This window comes from Notolepis coatsorum (genome assembly GCF_963971535.1).
Source record: "Notolepis coatsorum genome assembly, chromosome: 5".
NCBI classification, from domain to species: Eukaryota; Metazoa; Chordata; class Actinopteri; order Aulopiformes; family Paralepididae; genus Notolepis; species Notolepis coatsorum.
This window is the reverse complement of record NC_140169.1, coordinates 86647799-86658003: the sequence shown is the minus strand read 5'-3', so window position 1 is coordinate 86658003 and position 10205 is coordinate 86647799.

Below are 10205 nucleotides of genomic sequence, written 5' to 3'. Positions count from 1 at the left end.
CCTTCCTACTGTCTCAATAAAGAACCTTCTCTCCTGTGTCTCCCCTACTCTGTCTCCCTCTCAGCCTTCCTACTGTCTCAATAAAGAACCTTCTCTCCTGTGTCTCCCCTACTCTGTCTCCCTCTCAGCCTTCCTACCGTCTCGATAGAGAACCTTCTCTCCTGTGTCTCCCCTACTCTGTCTCCCTCTCAGCCTTCCTACCGTCTCAATAGAGAACCATCTCTCCTGTGTCTCCCCCAATCTGTCTCCCTCTCAGCCTTCCTACTGTCTCAATAAAGAACCTTCATTCCTGTGTCTCCCCTACTCTGTCTCCATCTCAGCCTTCCTACTGTCTCAATAAAGAACCTTCTCTCCTGTGTCTCCCCCAATCTGTCTCCCTCTCAGCCTTCCTACTGTCTCAATAAAGAACCTTATCTCATGTGTCTCCACCAATCTGTCTCCATCTCAGCCTTCATACTGTCTCAATAAAGAACCTTCTCTCCTGTGTCTCCCCTACTCTGTCTCCATCTCAGCCTTCCTACTGTCTCAATAAATAACTTTCTCTCCTGTGTCTCCCCCAATCTGTCTCCCTCTCAGCCTTCCTACTGTCTCAATAAAGAACATTATCTCATATGTCTCCCCCAATCTGTCTCCCTCTCAGCCTTCCTACTGTCTCAATAAAGAACCTTCTCTCCTGTGTCTCCCCTACTCTGTCTCCCTCTCAGCCTTCCTACTGTCTCAATAGAGAACCATCTCTCCTGTGTCTCCCCCAATCTGTCTCCCTCTCAGCCTTCCTACTGTCTCAATAAAGAACCTTCTCTCCTGTGTCTCCCCTACTCTGTCTCCATCTCAGCCTTCCTACTGTCTCAATAAAGAAACTTCTCTCCTGTGTCTCCCCTACTCTGTCTCCCTCTCAGCCTTCCTACTGTCTCAATAAAGAACCTTCTCTAATGCGTCTCCACCAATCTGTCTCCATCTCAGCCTTCATACTGTCTCAATAAAGAACCTTCTCTCCTGTGTCTCCCCTACTCTGTCTCCATCTCAGCCTTCCTACTGTCTCAATAAAGAACTTTCTCTCCTGTGTCTCCCCTACTCTGTCTCCCTCTCAGCCTTCCTACTGTCTCAATAAAGAACCTTATCTCATGTGTCTCCCCCAATCTGTCTCCCTCTCAGCCTTCCTACTGTCTCAATAAAGAACCTTCTCTCCTGTGTCTCCCCTACTCTGTCTCCCTCTCAGCCTTCCTACTGTCTCAATAAAGAACCTTCTCTCCCGTGTCTCCCCTACTCTGTCTCCCTCTCAGCCTCCCTACTGTCTCAATAAAGAACATTCTCTCCTGTGTCTCCCCTACTCTGTCTCCCTCTCAGCCTTCCTACTGTCTCAATAAAGAACCTTCTCTCCTGTGTCTCCCCTACTTTGTCTCCCTCTCAGCCTTCCTACTGTCTCAATAAAGAACATTCTCTCCTGTGTCTCCCCTACTCTGTCTCCCTCTCAGCCTTCCTACTGTCTCAATAGAGAACCTTCTCTCCTGTGTCTCCCCTACTCTGTCTCCCTCTCAGCCTTCCTACCGTCTCAATAGAGAACCTTCTCTCCTGTGTCTCCCCTACTCTGTCTCCCTCTCAGCCTTCCAACCGTCTCAATAGAGAACCATCTCTCCTGTGTCTCCCCCAATCTGTCTCCCTCTCAGCCTTCATACTGTCTCAATAAAGAACCTTCTCTCCTGTGTCTCCCCTACTCTGTCTCCCTCTCAGCCGTCCTACTGTCTCAATAGAGAACCATCTCTCCTGTGTCTCCCCTACTCTGTCTCCCTCTCAGCCTTCCTACCGTCTCAATAGAGAACCATCTCTCCTGTGTCTCCCCCAATCTGTCTTCCTCTCAGCCTTCCTACTGTCTCAATAAAAAACCTTCTCTCCTGTGTCTCCCCTACTCTGTCTCCATCTCAGCCTTCCTACTGTCTCAATAAAGAACCTTCTCTCCTGTGTCTCCCCCAATCTGTCTCCCTCTCAGCCTTCCTACTGTCTCAATAAAGAACCTTATCTCATGTGTCTCCACCAATCTGTCTCCATCTCAGCCTTCATACTGTCTCAATAAAGAACCTTATCTCATGTGTCTCCACCAATCTGTCTCCCTCTCAGCCGTCCTACTGTCTCAATAAAGAACCTTCTCTCCTGTGTCTCCCCTACTCTGTCTCCATCTCAGCCTTCCTACTGTCTCAATAAATAACTTTCTCTCCTGTGTCTCCCCAATCTGTCTCCCTCTCAGCCTTCCTACTGTCTCAATAAAGAACCTTATCTCATGTGTCTCCCCCAATCTGTCTCCCTCTCAGCCTTCCTACTGTCTCAATAAAGAACCTTCTCTCCTGTGTCTCCCCTACTCTGTCTCCCTCTCAGCCTTCCTACTGTCTCAATAAAGAACCTTCTCTCCTGTGTCTCCCCCAATCTGTCTCCCTCTCAGCCTTCCTACTGTCTCAATAAAGAACCTTCTCTCCTGTGTCTCCCCCAATCTGTCTCCCTCTCAGCCTTCCTACTGTCTCAATAAAGAACCTTCTTTCCTGTGTCTCCCCTACTCTGTCTCCCTCTCAGCCTTCCTACTGTCTCAATAAAGAACCTTCTCTCCTGTGTCTCCCCTACTTTGTCTCCCTCTCAGCCTTCCTACTGTCTCAATAAAGAACCTTCTCTCCTGTGTCTCCCCTACTCTGTCTCCCTCTCAGCCTTCCTACCGTCTCAATAGAGAACCTTCTCTCCTGTGTCTCCCCTACTCTGTCTCCCTCTCAGCCTTCCTACCGTCTCAATAGAGAACCATCTCTCCTGTGTCTCCCCCAATCTGTCTCCCTCTCAGCCTTCATACTGTCTCAATAAAGAACCTTCTCTCCTGTGTCTCCTCTACTCTGTCTCCCTCTCAGCCTTCCTACCATCTCAATAGAGAACCTTCTCTCCTCTGTCTCCCCTACTCTGTCTCCCTCTCAGCCTTCCTACTGTCTCAATAAAGAACCTTCTCTCCTGTGTCTCCCCTACTCTGTCTCCCTCTCAGCCTTCCTACTGTCTCAATAAAGAACCTTCTCTCCTGTGTCTCCCCTACTCTGTCTCCCTCTCAGCCTTCCTACTGTCTCAATAGTGAACCTTCTCTCCTGTGTCTCCCCTACTATGTCTCCCTCTCAGCCTTCCTACTGTCTCAATAGAGAACCTTCTCTCCTGTGTCTCCCCTACTCTGTCTCCCTCTCAGCCTTCCTACTGTCTCAATAAATAACCTTCTCTCCTGTGTCTCCCCTACTCTGTCTCCCTCTCAGCCTTCCTACTGTCTCAATAGAGAACCTTCTCTCCTGTGTCTCCCCTACTATGTCTCCCTCTCAGCCTTCCTACTGTCTCAATAGAGAACCTTCTCTCCTGTGTCTCCCCTACTCTGTCTCCCTCTCAGCCTTCCTACTGTCTCAATAAAGAACCTTCTCTCCTGTGTCTCCCCTACTCTGTCTCCCTCTCAGCCTTCCTACCATCTCAATAGAGAACCATCTCTCCTGTGTCTCCTCTACTCTGTCTCCCTCTCAGCCTTCCCACTGTTTCAATAAAGAACCTTCTCTCCTGTGTCTCCCCTAGGGCTTTGTTAGTTGATTAATTGGTAGGGCTTTGTTAGTCGATTAATTGGTAGGGCTTTGTTAGTAGATTAATTGGGTTCGTTATTTAATTGGTAGGGCTTTGTTAGTCGATTAATTGGTAGGGCTTTGTTAGTCGATTAATTGGTAGGGCTTTGTTAGTCGATTAATTGGGTTAGTTATTTAATTGGTAGGGCTTTGTTAGTAGATTAATTGGTATGGGTTTGTTAGTCGATTAATTGGGTTAGTTATTTAATTGGTAGGGCTTTGTTAGTCCATTCATTGGTAGGGCTTTGTTAGTCCATTAATTGGTATGGCTTTGTTAGTCCATTCATTAGTAGGGCTTTGTTAGTCCATTAATTGGTAGGGCTTTGTTAGTCCATTAATTGGTAGGGCTTTGTTAGTCCATTAATTGGTAGGGCTTTGTTAGTCCATTCATTGGTAAGGCTTTGTTAGTCCATTCATTGGTAGGGCTTAGTCCATTCGTCGCTTTAGACGCAGAGCACCTCTATAAGTCACAATGTCACTAACTCACTCTGTCATTCATACAGTAATTCACTCACGTTTAGCCACTAGTGGCGGCTCACAAGCAAGGCACTTTGTAAGACCAGTTCAATCTATGTGAGAATGCTTTTCATCTATGACACAGTGTGTCCTTGTATTAGCTCCAACGTGTGGGTTTGAAAAGCAGTCTAAAAGCAGGATACAGTACATGTTGCCCTAGTAGCCTATCAATATTCTGCCAAATCAGTTTAGAATAATATGAATATTTCAATGCAAGTCCCCTGAAAAAATATTGATCACCAGAAACACTTTCAAAGAAGGAAAGCGTCTGTATTGTATCTTTATGAATAATACATCCACTCAACTCTGCAAACAGCAAGCGACAATCTGTGTCAAATCGCTCCTGGCTTGGCCAGTCTACGTTGACAAGCATATCACAATCTTTGACACACTCCTACAGTGTACTGCCAATCTGTCTCCCTGGAGTCACTGCTCTGATTCAACCCAATCACCGCCTGGGCCTCGTGCACCTGCCCACGGTGATTGTGATCGTTGTGGTCGTGACATTTACGAGATGGATCTTTGAGGAAATGAGAGAAACGGAGATGGGTGGAATAAGAAATGAGAGTGACAAGAGGACAGGAGCGAGGAGATGAGGTGAGAGGGAAGGAAAGACAGCACAGAGGTGTGGGCGTAGAACAGAAGAGCGAGAGACGAGGAGAGGAGAGGAGAGAAGAAAGGAGGAGGGCAGCGGATGAAAAAGAGAAGATCAAGAGACAGGGAGAGGGGAGGAGAGAAGAGGAAGAGATGAAGAGAGGAGAGAAGAGGAAAAGATGAGGAGATGAGGGGAGTGAAGAGGGGAGGAGCAGAGAGAATAAATAAGGAGAGAAAATTAAGAGAAGAGCGAGAGATGAGGAGAGGAGGGGAGAGGAGAGGGAAGAGGAGAGGAGCAGAGAGAAGAAAAGAGGAGAGGATGAAGAAGAGAAGAGCGAGAGATGGGGGGGAGAAGAAAGAAGGAGAGGAGAGAAGAGGTATTATTGTGTATTATTTATCACATACATACCAGGGCATACAGTGAAATGCGGTTGGCCATGCCTGCTTCGATTGTGCAAGAATACAATAGTAAATACAATAAGTAGAAGATGATACAGTAGACATAAAATACACATGATAAAATAGACATGTTAATAAATCCTGAGATAATTGCAATACAATGTTGAGCTACGACTTAAAGACACTGGGTCCTATGTAAACTACTATACAATATACAGTTTTACTTCTATGTCCCTATGCTATACTTACTATTACTAACTATACTATGCAATAATCACAACAAGTTATTTAGTGTCCTTTTCCCCCCTTCCTTTCTTATGTGTTTAAAGTGACCTTTGGTGCGTTTGTGTGTGAGCGAGTGCAGAATGTGTGTGTGCTTGTGTTATGTACCAGGAGCCTGATCACTCCTGTGTCACTGTGCAGGCAGGCCTGATCACTCCTGTGTCACGGGGCATGCAGGTGAGGGCTGCCAATTAGCCAATTAGTGCTGATTGGTTACCTGCTGGGAGCTTTAAAGCCAGCCCTAGTAACACACATGCAGGGTCGGTGCTTAGAGGGAGAGCTGTCACGTTCTTCCAGACCATGTCCTTTGGGTTTACATTAGTACATTAGTTTACATTTACATTAGTAGTTCCTTGATATAGTAGCACTTTGAGTTAATACCCGGGTTTTGGTGTCGGTTTTGCACATAGGTTGCGTGCCTTTGAGCCAGGGTCGTAACAGTTGGGCGCTTGTCCGGGATATTTACCCCTAGAAATTTGTTTGGTGTTTTTTTTTTTTGTGTTACACGGGGTGTCATGGTATTATGGTTTGGGTGGTGTTCGTTACATATGGTGTAACGTGGGGGCTTGAGCCATTTCATCAAACAGGTGAGTATGCCGTATTTGTTTGTAATTTGATGTGACTACTTATGCTGTTAAAATATATAGTTTAGTGGGCACCACATGTAGATAGGGACATTATTTTCTGATTGTTGGTTAGCGTCCTGTGCACCACGTACTCCTGGGGCAGTCAGGGAAGGGATTAGCACCATCTGCTTGTCTGGTACCGTATCATGTACTGGACGGGTGGATTGTCAATTATGATCTTTGACTGGTAGCAGGTGTGGTTGAAGATGGTTAGGTCTACAGGGCATTAGTTTAAGGGTAGGTAGATTAGGGCGGCCAGAAAACACAGGTAGTGTGGTAGGGCTTGATTTAGTGTTTCTTAGGGTAGACATGTGGTGGGCCGGTTTTGACTGCAGTTTAGACGTAGAAGCATAATAGTCATATCAGATTAGAAGGCGCACCTGTTTGGAATTGTTTGTTGGATTTATTTTGTTTGTTTGAGTGTTTGGTGAGCATACCTGGTAGCACCTAACACCCTGCGTGTATGACACGTCTATTTAGGGTGGGTGTGTTTTATTTTTATTTTTATTTATTTTTTTGCAAACTAGAAAGGTGCGCTCCGTAGAGCTCACATTTCCACCGCGTTCCCTTCTGGTTGTTATTATTGGCATTTAGCATTCTTCAGTGGTTCTTCAGTGGTTCTTCATGGTTCTTCAGTGGTTCTTCGTGGTTCTTCGTGGTTCTTCGGTGGTTCGTTAGGGGGGTCTTCGTGGTTCGTTAGTGGTTCTTCGTGACTGTGAGGTAAAGTGTGTAGCTTGTGGTGGCTGGTACAGTGACGATGGCTTCCATCAAGGACTTTGTTGATCGCCCGTCTCATGACATGTTGGAGAAGTTTTCCAAAGAACAACTTCTAGAACTTGCTGTACACTACAGGGTGGAGCTTTCTGCGGGTGAGAAACATTTGAAGCCGACTGCCTTGAGTGCTTTAAGGGTGTTACTCATTAGGGAGCAGGTGCTTGAGGAGAGGGTGGAGGAGCCTCCTTCGTCTGGCGCGTCTTCGCTATTACCTGGTGTAGAGGGTGAGTGGAGGATTAGGGAGTTGGAGTTTAAGGAAAGGCAGCTAGAGCGAGAGCGTGAGAAGAGGAGAGAGGAGCGTGAGCTTAAGGAGAGAGAGAGTAAAGAGGAGCGTGAGCTTAAGGAGATAGAGAGGAAAGAGGAGCGTGAGCATGAGCGTGAGGAGCGTGAGTTTAAGCGTGAGGAGCGTGAGTTTAGGGAGAAACAAATGTTGCTGGAGCACGAGCGTGCACAGAAGGAGCTTGAATATAAGCATGCTGCCTTGCAGGCGGGTGCTCTGCATCCAGAGTCACGTTCCGGGTTTGATGTAGGCAGGAATATTAGGATGGTGCCACCATTTTTTGAGAAAGACGTGGAAAGATATTTTCCCCTTTTTGAATGGGTGGCAACCACATTGAAGTGGCCTGATACCGCCTGGACACTGCTGCTGCAATGTGTTTTAGTTGGTAGGGCACAAGAAGCCTACACTGCTCTGTCCCTTGAACAAAGCGCTGATTATGAGCTGGTTAAAGCTTCCATTTTGAGGGCTTATGAGTTGGTCCCCGAGGCCTATCGTCAGCGTTTTAGAGGTTATCGCAGGTCGGAGGGGCAGTCTTATGTTGAATTTGGAAGGGAGAAGGAGAACCTGTTTGACAGGTGGTGCACTTCTCAGAAGGCAGAGTCAAGAGAGCAGCTTAGGCAGTTGATTCTCCTAGGGAATTTAAAAGATGTGTTCCTGATACCGTTTCCACACATCTAAATGAGCGTAAGGTATCGAAGGTAGGCGACGCCGCTGTCTTCGCTGATGAGTTTGTATTGACACACAAGTCCGTGTTTTTGGAGGACTACCGTGTTGAGTCCGGGGATAGGCGTCCTGTTCAGGGGGGCCGTTTCCCAAAACCTGTGTCTGCTGGTCAGTTAACTTCACCTCCTAGGCGGGGTGGTTCTGCTGGTGCATTCCCAGAAGGGATTATCTGTTTCTACTGTAAAGAACCTGGTCATATCGTTGCTGGGTGCCCGGTGCTTGAGCAGAAAAATTTCAGAACCGTGGCTCTGGTAGAAACCATATGCAGAACGCCTATGCCAACATTAGATGGTGATGGGGGAAGTATCAAACATGTGGACAAAGAGCTTGAGGGTTCCTCAAGGTTTATGATGAATGGATTTGTTTCCCTGACTAATGCACTAGAGTCCAAACAGGCTATAACAATTTGGAGAGATACCGGTGCTTTTCAGTCCCTCATTCTGGAGGGGGTTTTGCCGTTTTCAGAAAACTCTTCTTTGCATTCCGGTGTCGTTGTTCGGGGCTTTGGGGGTGGATTTGTGGATGCACCTTTGCATGAGGTCACGCTCAATTCTCCCTTAGTATCAGGCAATGTTGTTGTGGGGGTATGTTCTCACATTCCCATAAAGGAGGTGTCCTTCATTCTAGGGAATGATTTGGCTGGTGACAAAGTGTTGGCTACTCCGGTTGTAACTCCCATTCCTGTGGTTTCTGAGGTCCCTAATGAGCTGGCACAGAAACATCCAGGAGTGTTTCTTGTGTGTGCTGTGGCTCGGGAAATGTCAAAGGACAAAAGTGATGTTGTTGATACTTCGACTTGGGACATTACACTTAGTGACACATTCTTTGGTGAATTAAAATGTGTAACTGTTGAGAATTTTGGAAAGCGCACTGTGGATCTACCTCTGCATAATGATTCTCTTGATTGTGGCTTTGTGTTAGGCCCGGTGGTGAAACCAGAGTTGACATGCGTGCCGGAGAAGCATGTGGCAGGAGATGGTATGGCAGCGCAGTGTCTCAGGGTCTTCCCAGCCTGTATGGTGGCTGAGGCCACGAACGAATTGGAGGATGAGTGTGGGAAGGATGCTATGAGAGGTGCTGTTGTTTGATGTGACACCGTTCTAGTTGGAGAAGCTACTAAGCCTGACTTAGGCTGCCAGCCTTCCCACAGTAGCTCTATTGTCCCTAATGTTTCACTTGTGGGCAGGGATGGTCCCAGTATGTCAGTTGATGATTCTGACATTGATCCACATGTCCACACTGATTCTCTGCCATGCACTAGGTGTGATGATCAACCTAGTTACCTGTGTCCTGTGGAGCAGGAGCCGCCTTCGCGACCTGGTCTGTTGAGTGGCAGCCATTTTGATTTTGATCAGGACAATGTTATTTTGGGTGACGCCATTTTAGATGGTGTTCCAGACGTTTTTGTGACTGTCGTACTGCCATGTTCCAGGTACGGTGGGGCTGTACCTGAGGCGGTACATCCTACTCTGGATGTTCACGGTTTGCAGTATCCTGGACTGCCAGTGCCAGGTGGGATGGATATGGGCGCGGTGGTGGTATCAGTGATCTATGGTTTTTGTTTTGCTGTGTTCTGTTCTGTTGAGCGCAGTTCTCAGGTTGATTTTGGTTTGCAGTCTATTTTTGACAGGTCGGTATCGGTGGAGGGGCCTGTTGAAAGGGAGCATACAACACGGTTGGTGGTCGTGTTCGACAGGGGCCGACCCGCTATCGCTGTTGTGGTGGTGGCCCTGACAACTAATGGGTCACAGTTGTTTTTTTTGTTTTGTTTATGGGTTGTTGTGTGGTGGTTGCCTCTGGGGCAACCAGTTTGGTGGGGGAGGTGTTATGTACCAGGAGCCTGATCACTCCTGTGTCACTGTGCAGGCAGGCCTGATCACTCCTGTGTCACGGGGGCATGCAGGTGAGGGCTGCCAATTAGCCAATTAGTGCTGATTGGTTACCTGCTGGGAGCTTTAAAGCCAGCCCTAGTAACACACATGCAGGGTCGGTGCTTAGAGAGAGAGCTGTCACGTTCTTCCAGTCCTTGTCCTTTGGGTTTACATTAGTACATTAGTTTACATTTACATTAGTAGTTCCTTGATATAGTAGCACTTTGAGTTAATACACAGGTTTTGGTGTCGGTTTTGCACATAGGTTGCGTGCCTTTGAGCCAGGGTCGTAACAGCTTGTGTGTGGAGAGATCAGTGTTCAGTGTTCTGATGGCCTGAGGGAAGAAGCTGAGCCTTAGTCGCTCTGTTCTTGCTGCGTATATGCAGAGGCGCTTGCATGAACAGGCTGTTGTTGAGGTGGCGAGGGTCTTTCATTATTCTGCAGGCTCTGGATTTGCACCTCCTGTTGTAGAAGTCCTGCAGGGGTGGTAGTGCAATACCTGTAGTACGCTCTACTGAGCGCACCACT